At 47.2% G+C, this 13,530-nt stretch overlaps 1 protein-coding gene across 1 annotated transcript in view; it reads right to left on the minus strand.

Moving 5' to 3' along the window:
* The window catches only part of coro2a (coronin, actin binding protein, 2A), a 32,301-nt gene that overhangs the window by 18,078 nt on the left and 693 nt on the right, over positions 1-13,530 (minus strand). The gene's annotated exons all lie outside the window — the stretch shown is intronic.

A 13,530-nucleotide genomic window follows, 5' to 3' on the forward strand; every position in this document is an offset into this window, starting at 1 on the left:
CCCCCCCCCCCCCCCCCCCACACACACACACACACATCTTTACTGATAAGGTTAATTTGGCACAAACACGACTCCCAAAAATCGGCGACAAAGTCCAACGGTCATAAAGTGTCTCGGAGATAAAGACACACGCTGATGAAGACGTGAAAAGCTGCTGGCTCATCAAAGGCTGGAGTTTGACCCAACAATCTGTTCAGAGCGTTTTTAACCGCGGACGCACTCCTCTCTCCGCGACATGGAAGGATTTTCACAGTCGTGGATTTTTAAAGTGAAAAGGCCTTTTATTTCTCGAAGGGATGCCCATCACTCGCCGCCTTTCGTGCCTGAGTTTGAAGCTCGGGTCGTCACGTTGAGAAAGTTAAAGTAGAATATTTGTAAATGAGCAAAAGTGCAACCTCATGCAATATATAAATCAAATTTGAACTCTTTAAACTGTAAAAGTGAAGTCTAACCATTTTTGTGTCCAAATGTCACTGTGATTTTTTCCTGAATGTTTCTTTAAAACTTATCCAGGGGTTCATGAGATATGTTGGTAACACACACACAGAAACAGGCAGACACCAAATCGTCCACCTTCACCTCTGCGGCAGGCGATAATCGGAATATTTACATAAAAAGAAAAAATGACCTAAAAAGACATCGGGTCTCCTGTTACACTCAATTCAGTGCGACTCTGTGAAAAGTTTAAATGCATAAACTCCACAGAGAGCGACATGATTGGACGGCGTGCCTCGTCTCTGCAGACAACGTGGATTCCTGGCTTGTGCTTTTGTTATCGAGCTCCGGGCTCAGCTTTTACTATTTTGTGCGGAAATTATCACTAAAGACAGGGCAGCGGTCCTAAAAGCCTGCGACTCCCTTTAATCACAGATCAGAGGCAGGCTAATAACCTGCTGCTGTGAGAAAACGGGTCAAAAACCTCAGACGCTCGAGAGACACGGCGACCTTCCACCTTTTACGTCACGCCGTCGCTGATTAGCCGTCCGACTGTGTTTTGACTGCGAGAGCACCTGTCACCTGTGCTCGAGGACTTAATCGCTCCTGCAGCCAGGGGGTTTCGGGCTTTTTGTGTTCGACGCACTGGCGCACGGTGAAGCGTTCGCCTTCTGAGCAAACAGAGCTCTCCCGGGGAAATGCGTGGAAGCGGACATGTGCAGCCGGGAAGCTGAAACTGCTGAGCTGCAGAGTACACACAAGCCTCCATCAGGAGTCTCTCTGAAAGCAGATGTCAAGTCAGGGCTACGGTGACTCTGCGTCAAGTTTCTGACACGGCGCCGAGGAGGACGAAAACCATCAAGCTGGGGTTTTTTTTTTTCTTCTGCTTACCATAAATTTGCATGCTGCCCGACACCGGGGTTTTCTTGCTTCACTGTGCAAATGTGGAGCCGCACCTCAGCCGGATGTAAACAAGCGAGCTCCTTGGTTTATTCCCACTGTTGATGAAAACGGACACTAAACCTTTTATCGTTTTATCAGAGGCAACTGGGATTTAGAAGCTCACATATCGTGGCAAAATATAAATCTCATTTATTGCTGTAGTTGGTTCAGTAACGTCACGTTCCCGGTAAGATTCATCAAACAAGTGTTTGTGGTCGCAGACGATGTCAGACTGTTTACAGTCCCCAAACTGAGGCTGGAGGCGCTGAACGCTCAGTGACCGCAGCTGGGAGGCCTTTGGTTTCTATGAACATGTCTAAATTATTGTCTTGACCATCAATAACGCTTCAGATAATGTCACAAAGAAATGGCACGTTTGAAGAAACTGGGCCGACTGCTCGTACAGCTGAAATGTGGACCACAAGTTGTGTCATGGTAAAGTTATTTAGAAGCAGACACAGAGTTTGAGTGAACAAGATAATTAAAAATACGGATAAAAAACAGTAAAACAGAATAAAAATGATAAAAAAAAAAAATTTAAACGGCAAATCATAAAGTTTTTTTAAGTTAAATAACTCATGAAATGAAAAAAGCAAGGGTACGGCTGACGGTACGTAATACGCTCGTCTGGAGGTACGATCCAGAGAACAAAGGGTTGACCTTTAACCCTCTGACCTTGAAATCAATAGGGATCATCCCGACCCGCGAGGCGTCCAGCTGTGCGGCTTGACAATCCTCCGTTACATGGCTGCAGCTTTAGAGCACGGACAAGGTGTTCCCACAGGGGTCACCTGTGACCTTGACCTTTAACCCCGTGACTTTAAAATCAAAAGGGATCATCCTCGACCCGCGAGGTGTCCAGCTGTGCAGTTTGACGTTTCTGTGTTAAAAGGGTTATCAGTCTCCTGATGGGCGGAGCTTCAAACGAGTTTCCAGCTGTTTGGACGCAGCTGCAGCAGAAACCTGACCTCCTCTGGGCTTGAATCTGCTCCTCGCTGCCTCCGGGATGTTCTCCTGAGCTCACGGGCCTCTCTGGAGCAAGCAACGGTAAAGAGACGAAGATGTAAGAATGTAAGAGGGCGTTAACCCACATATAGACTTAATAATAAATAATAATATTTATTCTGAAATGAACTGCAAATAGGCTAAACTGGACGAGCTGCGGACTCGTTTGTGTTTGCTTGTCAAAGGTCAGTCACCGAATGAGAAAAGGATTCATCTCAGCAGGAGAGACTGGCTCCGACAACAGCACCTGCAGTGTTTATAAAATAAAAGGATGCTGTAAAATGATTACTTGGAGATGTTTTATAGGCCTTCTAATATCCCTACAGCAGGAGAACTGAAAGTCCTGGAGGTCCAGAAAGTTTTAAATCCATTTTTAATTGAATTTAGATTAACAAAGTTTAGTGCCGTTTATGATTTCAAGTCATCAAGACAGTACAGCGAACTCTTCAAGGTAACTTTAGGTTGTTTTTATTCCTGATGGGGACGACAGATTTAAGAGTTATCAACATGTAAATTGAAAAAAAAAAAAATTTAATAAGGATCCCATCGAGCACAAGTGTAGAAAAAAGTACTGGACCGAGAATGGACCCTTGGGGAGCCCCACATGTGACGGGAGCTGTCAGAAAAAGTTGCATTATTAAGTTACAGCAAAGCTGAACTTTTAAATATTATCACTGTATGCCATCCTTGACATTTTGGATGAAATAATAATTTGCATCACGGACATTATGTGATATATAAAAAGCCTTGTGCTACTTTTTAAAAACTTAACTCTGTTTAAATTTGTGGTTCGCTCAGCATCCGAGCTTAAAACTGGACCGTCTTCATAACTTCTGGGCAGAAAGAACAAAGCTTTTTGATTTTCATCTCAGATTATTATCAGCCCAAGGATGAAACTGGACACAATCTGGTCGCTTGTGCAACAGAAACAAATGAGGAAGCAAAAAAAAAAGATGCATTAAAGATAAAAGTTTCGATGAAATGTTTTCCGTGCCAGCTGTAATCAAGATTGCACACGTCTGCCGTTACGTAACTCGTAAAGCTCTGCAGGCTCCAAAGCCTAAAGGCTGATAAAAATCAGGATTATGAACGTTTCTCTCCAAAGCCGGGCAGCGTTTCCCAGCCAACCCGTCATAAATCAGCCTCACACATCCCTCACGTGTTGGCTGCCTCTTCTAAACGCCTTCGTTGACCCTTCAGAGCGACGGACAGGGCGGATCGGAGGGCGACTTTCTGCTTGTCTGTGATCCGATCGCTGAAAACCATCGAAGGCGAGACGACAATCAGCAGACGGGAGGTGGCGAAGGCAACAAAAAGGCATCCGATAAGTCGTGCGTTACTCACTTGGAAACCCAGCAGCTGGTGCCTGCGGCTGCTGAGGCAGATTTCATCACATGGATGCCGGGAGAACATTGTGTGGCGGTGAGCTCACCTTCAGACGGCTGACATGACTCACGTCTGCGTGTTCATACAGCCGCACTTTGTTCTCCCACATCTGATTCAGCCCTCCCCCCCCCCCCNTTTTTTTGAAACAGCTCCCACTTAGTGATGTCACGGCTGTACGCGCGTGCCGACGCCGGCTCTGGCGCCCCGTGCACGCCGGGCCGACACCTCTTTCTGTCGCGGTGCACACGGGCTCGCCGTGACGATCGCAGCCACGAAGAATCGAAGGTTTCATGAGGAGGTCTGGCAGCCATGGGAGGCTAAAACAGCGAAAACCGGCATTTCTTCAAGAAAATCGCGTTGACCGCCGCCTTGCATGCCAAAAAGCTGTAAACAAAGGTTTCAAGTGCGGTCGGACAAGTCAATCATTTTACAAATAAAAAAACAAAACAGCTCAGGTCAGTTTTTAAACACATACAGAAACAGAGCAGCCTCAGACAGTCAGCAGCTTCACCGGTGCTTTCTTTCCTCTTGCAGGACTTCCTGCTATGGTTGCCGAAGTACGGACGGCGCAGATGTTTTTCCAACTCCTCTGCTTTTGACGGCATGCAACTTGACAAGTCACGTGACTTCATACCCACTTCCCACAGGAACACATGATAGGTGGATCTGATTTCTTGGAAAGCTTCCTGGAAGTCATCCAGGTAAGCTGAAACCGGCTGACTGGCTGCAAGTCAGAGCTGTTCAATTTTTTTTTTCCCCAATCATAGATAAACGTTTTACATAAACATTTCATAAGCCAGTGGAAGGATTCCACTGAAACTCTGAGAAATGAAGATCACTGGATGGACGCCTACAACTGATTAGCTTTTAGAGTCCCATTCAAGATGGCTTCAACTCAATTTTACGGAGAATGAGCTCATATTTCGTACGACAGTAAGTCAGAATCATTCCCAACATATAATCCTTCGTCGTTGGCATTAACTATTAGAGTCCGCCTGTTAGCAAAATATCTCTCGAACCACTGGATGGATGGTTCAAACTCTGCATCAGGGGTGGGCAATCCTGGTCCTCGAGGGCCACCATCCTGCATGTTTTACTTGTTTCTCTGCTCCAACACACCTGATTCAGTGGTTAAATCACCTCTTCATGTTCTGCAGAAGCCTGTTAATCACCCATTGATTCAAATCAGGTGTGTTGGAGCAGAGAAACAAGTCAAACATGCAGGACGGTGGCCCTTGAGGACCAGGGTTGGACACCACTGCTCTACATGAACACCTTAACACTTGGAGTCAAACTAATTCAAGATGGCTGCCAAAGCTAATCGACCTCAAACACAAACGGTTGTAACTCGGTCACTTGTGCAGCTTTTAAACTAGAACTCGCTGTGGTAGTAGCTGAGGGTCGTCCTCGGCGCCTCTCTGAGTGCTAACACGCCATGCTCAAAGCCGTTTTAGCCTCTGCTCTTTTCTCAACAGAAAAGACGAACGGTGTCTAAAAGTCTGGCACGAAAGCACGGCGGGCAACGCGCACTCCCTTGAGGAACGCTGGGCCTCTAATTCAAGAAGGTTACGTAAATCCGTTTCTGCTGTGAGAAGTCATCTCCCACACGTCATATTAATTGATTGTAATTACGGCTGGTGTCACTTTGCAGCACAGAGAGAGAAGGGATCGGGTCGCTGGCTGGCGAGGGTTTCTATAATCTCATGTTAATCACAGCTGCACGAAGCTGCTCTGCAGACAGCCAGCAGCCTCCGCAGAATTCATTTCATACTAAAAATATTCAGCATCAAAGACCGAGAGGAACAAGGAGGAGGAGGAGGAGGAAGAGGAGGGGAAACATGCATGAAACCAGGTCTGATGTTCTAAATTTAGTTCCAAGAAGCATTTTGAATCGCATAAATCACCGCTTCCTGGCTTTATACAAGCCGCGTGAAACACCAAAAAGAGCTGAGACGGCGTTCGACGAACTTGTTTATGAGCCTCAGCCGCTCTGTCCGCGGCGACTGTCGTCAAGGTGAGACTCACTTTCTTTGACTCGAGGGGATTAGCTCGCCTTGCCGCGGACGCTCCCTCCCTTCTGTAAACAATGAGCCAGACGGCACGCTGCTGCGGCGCACACCCTGTTATCGGATCCCTGCCATGAGCTAACTGCATTACCGCCGCTGCGTCCGTCTCCGCACGCAGCGAGGGCAGCGCCCTGACCCGCTGAGGCCTGCCGACGAGAACATTAACAAAACCAAACAAACAAACTGTGAAAAATGTACAAAAATATCACTTGAATGGGTTATTTTCACTGACTGACTACGACTAATCATCGCGAGCAATCTGAACGAGATAAACTGGTTACGGTTTTCCATTTTGGCCCATAAACATTACATTTTAATATTTATGCACGATAAACCTGATAAAAAACATAATTTAGCACCAGAACTCTATGTGGATCAGTTCACATAAAGTTTAAAGCTCAAAATTATCCCTATTTTCTCTCTAAAAGGAACATTTTCTGTTGAAGTAATTAAGCACATAAGGCTCTGAAAAATGAGAAATATTGTCCTGCCATCCCGCCCCCCACCAACGGTGAACACGATTTGTTCGTTTAAAAGCTAGCTTTAAGTATCGGCCGTCGTTTGAACAGGCTTAGCACGCTCAGGTGCGGCCGCTTCCCGCCGTCTCAAATAATCGACCGAGCGATCTGAGCCGGTCCACCTCGGCTCTGTGACGCCGTGTTTGTCCCAGCCGTGCTCATCGAACCAGTGACGCCATCCGGCTGTTTCCTCCACACACTCACGTCACGTTCAAGGTCGGAAAGGGGTCGCGACTCCCAACAATGGAGGACATGGAGGTCACGGTATGGAGAAGGTGAAAAGGCTTAACGTTAGATAAAAGCAAATCGGTGTTGGCTGTAGAAAATGGCGGTTTTCAAGCAGTCACTGCCATGACTCATCTGGCGACGTGGCCGGAAGTGGGTAGGATCGCCTGATGGAAAGCCTCTGAACCCGGGCCGGGTCGCGCCGAGTCGAGGTTTATTATTAGCTAACGGAGCGGTCTTTCACACCAATTATGACATTTTTGAGAAACAGTTGTTTTATAAGCCTGAAAGCTGATTTAAAAACGTGTCCTTGTTTGGTTAGCCATTAGCCGTTAGCCTAGCCTGGAGGCAGATAAGACACTAACAATAGAAACCTATTTGAAAAGTCTTACAAACATTTGCTCACAAACTGAAGAACTGAACGCCTTCAATGAGAATCAAAGGAAAACAAACAGCAAACATGTAGGGTTAAGCAAATCGAATCTGTTGTTGTCTGAGAGCAACACAACATTTGGTCCAACAGCGTTTTACAGGGAGGTTCAACCATTAGAGCCACTCTCAAAGCTTGACAATCAATACAGGAAACACACACACACACACACACACACGAGTGGAGGAGGCCATCCACTTACACCCATGAATAATGAATCAGACTCTGCTGACCCATCTGCCTCACAAAAACAATCACACTCCGCGTGTAAACACCGCTGCTTACTTGGTTTTAGCTGATTTGAGGTGAAGCTTGAAATGCTGCTAAAAACGTATGCCTCCTATTAATGGATTAAGAGCCGATAACTTTGTTTAAAAAATAAATTAATAAGATCCTTTCAAACTGTCTTCATGAGACGATTTATGTAAACGATCGCAGAGGGTGCAGAAGACTAATACTGGAAACGAAACCTTTAAGACGACACAGACCTCTCCAGTTACCTTTAAAGAAAAATGGAGGTTTATTTACCCTTTATTAACCCTGCGCGCCAACAGGTTTCGACCATATTTTCTTTAGAGGAGAGGAAGCAGAGGATCAGATCAGAGCAGGTATGCAAATTTCATATTCAAACCCTGTGAAACATTTCCATTTTTCTGCTAAAAAAAAGCATCACTGTTTGTTTGCAGAACTGCAGTCTGCAAAGTTTATTTCGTTCACGCTGGAGTGGGCTTTCTAAAAAAACGAGCGCCTTCTTCCCCGCCTCGAGCAAACCGGACGACAAAACGAGTCGTTTGGAATGAGCACATTTTTTAGCTCTGAACAGTGATCCCTGTGAGCGCAGGTAGCTGATAAAGATGGGTCATATTTGTTAAAAGAATCAGGAGGTAACGTGTCGTATTCTGTGTGCTTCTTTCTCAAATATCAAAAGTTTCATTTGTTCTAAAACGATGAGGTGATCCGCGCTGCAACGGGCCATTTTTATAACCACAAACCTTTTGGTATTGAGTTAAAAATTAACTGGCGGTTATTATTATTGTTATTAATAATCACCAGCATGCAAAAACAAATCTTTACCCCAAAGCAGCTCCCAACCACACGCACACTGCTTTAACCAGGAAGTAGCTTGTTTAACTAATTACTAACCAGAAGGACTTGTCAACAGGCTTCACAACGTATCCCATAAGACCCTGGGGGCAGGTCACATGACACTGAGAGCTAATCAGCATTACTAAACAGGACACGTTATGTTGCATTAAAGACCAATAAGTTATGTTAAATCTCTTTAAAAGGAAGTAAAACCCAAACGCCCAGATGTTTTTGTTGTTTACAGATTTGTGCAGAAGTGAAAAGCTGGATGTAAAGTTCTGGTCGGTCTTTGATGAAGTGGTAATAAAAGCGCCAGATGTTTAAATCGACTTCAGGATCACCACCGTCCCTGCAGGTCGAAGAGGACAAATCTGCAGAATCTGGATCCATTTTTTTTTTTTCTCTTACAATAATCCTCTCCACGTGGGAGCAGCGGGAGATAATCCCGGAACAGTCGGACAGCTGTCACGTCGGAAACGTTGCAGGAACAACCCGCCGTCTGACACAACCAAATCCGAACAAGTCTTTCTGAGGTTTTGTCCTCAAAAAGGCTAGTTTTTCTTGTCCGCGAACCTCTGTTCATTCAGGACAGCAGCTCCTGGTCTTCAGCAGCTCGGCCGTTACATGCGGAGCCGCCTCAGTTATGTAAGAGCATTTCAGGATTTCCAAAAGCATTGTCAGGAGGACAGTGATCAGCCTTTACATGCAGCAGCAGATTTCCTTCTGAGAGACAAAGCCTGCCTCATATTTTACTCACTCTGGTCGCTTCAATGTGAAGCAAAACAAGTGCTGAGTGACAAAAGAAAATACAAAAACAACAAGCTGATGGATCCACAAAAAGCTAAAATAAAAAAGGTTATTATCGCCCGTCACCAAAGGCAAAGAGGCAATAATGTTTTTTTCTTTGGGTTTGTTTGTCTGTTAGAGAAACAGCACATAAACGATGTGCCACAACAAAAATGACCACCGACTGTGATAAAACACCAGCTTACGAGTTCATATTCATACGTGACAGAAACGAGAGAGAAAAAACTGACCAAACCCCTAAAACTGTGAAAAATGGACAAAACACAAAAATGGCTCCAAGTCTGTCATTTTTACAGATGCTGAGCTAAAAGTCTGATGTGGTAGTAGCTGAGAGTTGTCTAAATAGTTAAATAAAATATTTAATAATGTTCTATTCTTGTGCCAGACAAAATCTAGGAAACGCTAAGGACGGAACAGGCTTCGAGATGACATGACGCACACCAAAACGTCCGAGTTAATCGTCTCCCGGTCAGTCTGAGGGGGAACAGGACTCAAATAAAGAGCTGCTCCAGCCTGACGCTCGGGGACAGTGTCGGCGGGCGGCCTCGAGTCAAACCTGACGGGTTTTGTTCAGGAGGCTTTTGCACCAGATGTCAGTGAGGTTCTCCTCCTTCTGAAGACACAAAGTCTGGTCAAGAAGAAGAAGAAGGAGCCGCAGATAAAATATGAGACGAGCTCATTTAGCTTCAGGCAGTTTCTGATTCGATCAGCAGCGTCGTCCACAATAATGACTGCAGAGATACCACAAACTCAAAGAGCTGAACATTCAGTCAGTAACTCAGTGAATGATCATTAGTCTGGGTTTAAATGTTCGCTGGTTGCAGCTTCGGACACAGAAGGATTTCTAGTCTTTCTTCTTTTTTGGGTTATTTTTTGGCAGCTCAGACTATCTGAACACCCACAGGCTGCGATGAGACAAAACTTCTGATATGAACCTGAACAAAAGCCGACTTTTCTGTTAATGATCGACAGGTTGTACAATATTTATTTAACGACACGATTTCAGAATCAATCTGCTGATCAGAGCATGAAGAAATGCATATCACCTGCTGCCTTTCCTGGCAGAGTTATAGTCTAAGATGATCACACACACACACACACAGAGGCCTCCCTCGGTGGGCGAGAACTACTGTTGCAGGACTGGTTACCTCAGAAGTCTCAGGCTTTGTTGAGCCAGCTAACACAAATCAAACCCAGCTGCGTTGAACCGGCTTCATAATCCGCCCCTCTGCTCTGACAGCGTGAGTCACGGCTCCATGCTCTGCACGCAGCAAGCGCCACAAATGCTTCTTTTACGCTCAGGTCAACAGCTGGAACAATGCTGTCCGCGTCCACGTGACGAGGAGGACCGGACGTCCCCCCCTCTCTGAGCGATCGAACCCTTCGGGGCAAGCCGCGGTGTTCCTCGGACGCCGTCGTCCCTCTGAGAGAGGCCGCCGAGTACGTGAGCACAGAGTAAACACCGGTTTACCAAGTCCACCGCTGGCAGGCGGTGAGTCGGGCTGCTGCCATGGCGACGACACACACAGATGAGCTCACCATCAAAACGCTGTTTTCATTAGCGGGACTGGAACTCGCGCGCAGGCAGAATTATGTTTTGGTCTTTATAGCTCCGGAGAAACTTTAGGAGAGTAACTATATTATTTCATTTTTTAAAAAATTGCATCTGAATTAGTCCCCCAATTAACGGAAACAACTTCCCCGTCTGTTCGGTGGCTATGTTGGACTGTCCTCAGCGGGTTTAAACTCGGTTTCAAGTCCAGGAAACATCAGCTTTTATCCACATGATAGCAGCCGGGTTCTGAACAACTAATATCTTACCTGTTGAGGACAGCTCTTTGAAGAAATAAAGTTTACTTCTGACCAAACTGGCGAGCTAACGGCTAATTCAAGCGGTACCGGGACCAAAGTGGGCCGCTGCTGACGCAAATACTCCTCTGGGTATTTGCTGGTGCAAATAGCTGCGGAGGCAACTGGCTCTTAGCACTACTGGTGCAGCCTGAGGCACTTCCTGTTAACAAAAATAAATCAAATCAAATCAGATTATTCCTGCTGGAACAACAGCCTGATGCCAAACTGACGACAGCGTGAAGGTTGATAAACCTGGTATAAAATGTGTGAGAGAACAGCTGTTTGGGGCTTGGTCCCGCTCGTTAATCTGACGGAGGCCGCTCAAAGAGACCATCTACAGCAGGTAAGATATTGACTGTTCATAACATTTCCACAGAGCGCAACGTCAACCGACCTGAACCGTGGGTTTAAGTGAACGCTAAACAAATCATTAATGTCTTTTTGTACATTTCAAGCAGTCTGTACACACACACACACACACAAAAAAAAAAAAAAAAGGAATTGAGAATACTGCTACATTTAGAAGAACTGTGACACAATGTTTGCACAATGATTGGGTTTCACAACAGCAGTTGGACAAATATGTTTTCCGAAGGCGAGTTTCCCGCCGCCTCGGGGGCCTCGGGCCACGAGGAAACGCTCGCTGGAAAACACGCCTCCGATTTATGGCGGCGATCAGAGCGACGTGCCGCTCAGGTACGAGCTTAGGAAGGTTCTGCAGGGACGTGAGCTGCAACGGTGCAACGAAGAGCGGGAATCTCAGACGTGTTTACAGTGTGAGATAAGACGCCAGCTTTATGACCCAACACGAAACAGGCTTCATTCGAAACTAAGTACAAGGGTTTAACATTACAAGACTTCATGGGCTTTTAAAGCCCCCAAAAAGTTGAATTCTTGGATGCTTCCCACAAACCACAGCTTCATTAAGCTAATGCTTGTTGGGCCCATAAACAGATTGGTCTCGTGCCAGTTTCGGATGGATCGGGTGTTGGGCCGACACCTCCTGAACACACGCCGAGTCGTGGCTGAGGAGCGCTGTCCCCCACGCCGCTCACAGAAACCTGCAGGGGGTGTCACAGTTTTGCCTTGGCCGGGAACGTTTGCATGAAACCGCAGCGGAGCTGGAGGTCAGTAACCGACCTCGCTCCTTATCTGCCTCAGCTCTGGGGAGGAGAGCAGAGGGGCGTGTCGAGCCGGAGCCGGACGGCTAAACACGGCCTGGTCTGCCGAGACCAGAAGGATCAGCGGGTCGGTCCTCTTCCTCTGCAGGGACACCAGCTGCTGTCGGCCAAAACATAAAGGCGTTCCCCTTGTTGTTAATATTTAAAGACATGACGGTCGCCTTCCAGTCGGAAGGGGTTGGGGTTTGATCTCCAGCTCCTGCAGGCGTGTCCTTGTCTAAGACATCTCCCCCCAGTGCCCACCAGTACGCTGATCAGTTAATATAAAAGGAGTGTACTCCAGTTTCCTCTCACAGACCAAAAAACATGCATGTTAGGTTAACTGGTATCTCTAAAACTGTCCCTAGGTGTGAGTGGTTGTTTGCCTCTATGTGTCCCTGTGATGGACTTGCAACCTGTCCAGGGTGTCCCCCCGCCTCTCGCCCTTAAAATGGCACACATTTTTCAATTGTCTTTGCCCCGCTGCTCCACGTGGTCAACGTTAGCCTCGGGTCGTTAGACGCCAGGCTCTCTAACCCCCCCCTCCCAATCCGTCTTTTGTCTCACGTTCGGTCAGAAGTGGGCGAAAACAATGGAGGAGCGCCGCGGCGGGTGGGCTGCTGGCCCGGCAGAGCGCAAACCACCCGCCGGGGCGAAGCCGACAGGTTTCCCTCGCTGTCTTCATCGCGTGCACCGAGTCCAGTGGTGACGCTGTGGTTCTCCGGTTAACTGTTCACAACGACAGCCTTTTCAAGAAGAGAAGCACGGGGAGAGATCTGCATTTCGCTCGATTAGAAACATCAGTCACAGTCGGTGTAAAGACAGAAATGGATATCTCAGTCCTGCTCGGGTGGCAGCCAGCGTTAGACACCCGGCTGGGCCTGAAGGATTGTTGGACACGCCAGGTCCCAAACAGGACAGCCTGGAGGCCTTTTCACTTCCTGTGGCCCACTGAGCGACCTGTGACCTGTAACTTGTGGCCATCCTATCATTGGTCACATCCGGAAGCACCAACCATACACCTCGCAGCCAGCGTGGACGCTTATAGCGGCAGGCCCGGGTCACCTTCAAGGCCGTTTCTTCTTCTGGTTTTGGTGTCCATGCAGACCAAAACCTGCATGGACGACCTCACAGCTCCCTGAGGGTAGAGACAAACCGAGCGGCGTGGCGCATCCGGACCGGTCCGGACTCGGAGCCGCAGAGGAAGCTGAAGAACCTCTCCACAGACGGGCGGCACCACAGCAGCTCCTGGGCTCATGGCTGGGAGGCGGACACGCTCACTGAGGACACAGTAAGACACCCCCCCACCCCCCAAAAAATAAAAAATAAACCACAACATTTAAGCGGCCTCAGCTCCCACATATGCGACTGACTCCTCTCCCCAGGTGAGTCACGCCTGAAAAGACGCAGTTAAACGTCTCACCTGAGGACAAGGCCAGACCTGAAAAAAAAAAGGTCAGACCTGTGGGTTGGTGAGTCGTGTAACCTTTGACCCCAACACTTCAACCTGAAAACTCCCAAATGTAGAGGCATCTTCAGGAACCAGCTCGGGTCAAAGCCTTTTTGTTGCCTTCAGAACTTAATTTCTTCTCGATTAGTTTGAAAACAAGCAGTGATGG

This window comes from Kryptolebias marmoratus, linkage group LG3 (assembly GCF_001649575.2).
Source record: "Kryptolebias marmoratus isolate JLee-2015 linkage group LG3, ASM164957v2, whole genome shotgun sequence".
Lineage (NCBI taxonomy): Eukaryota > Metazoa > Chordata > Actinopteri > Cyprinodontiformes > Rivulidae > Kryptolebias > Kryptolebias marmoratus.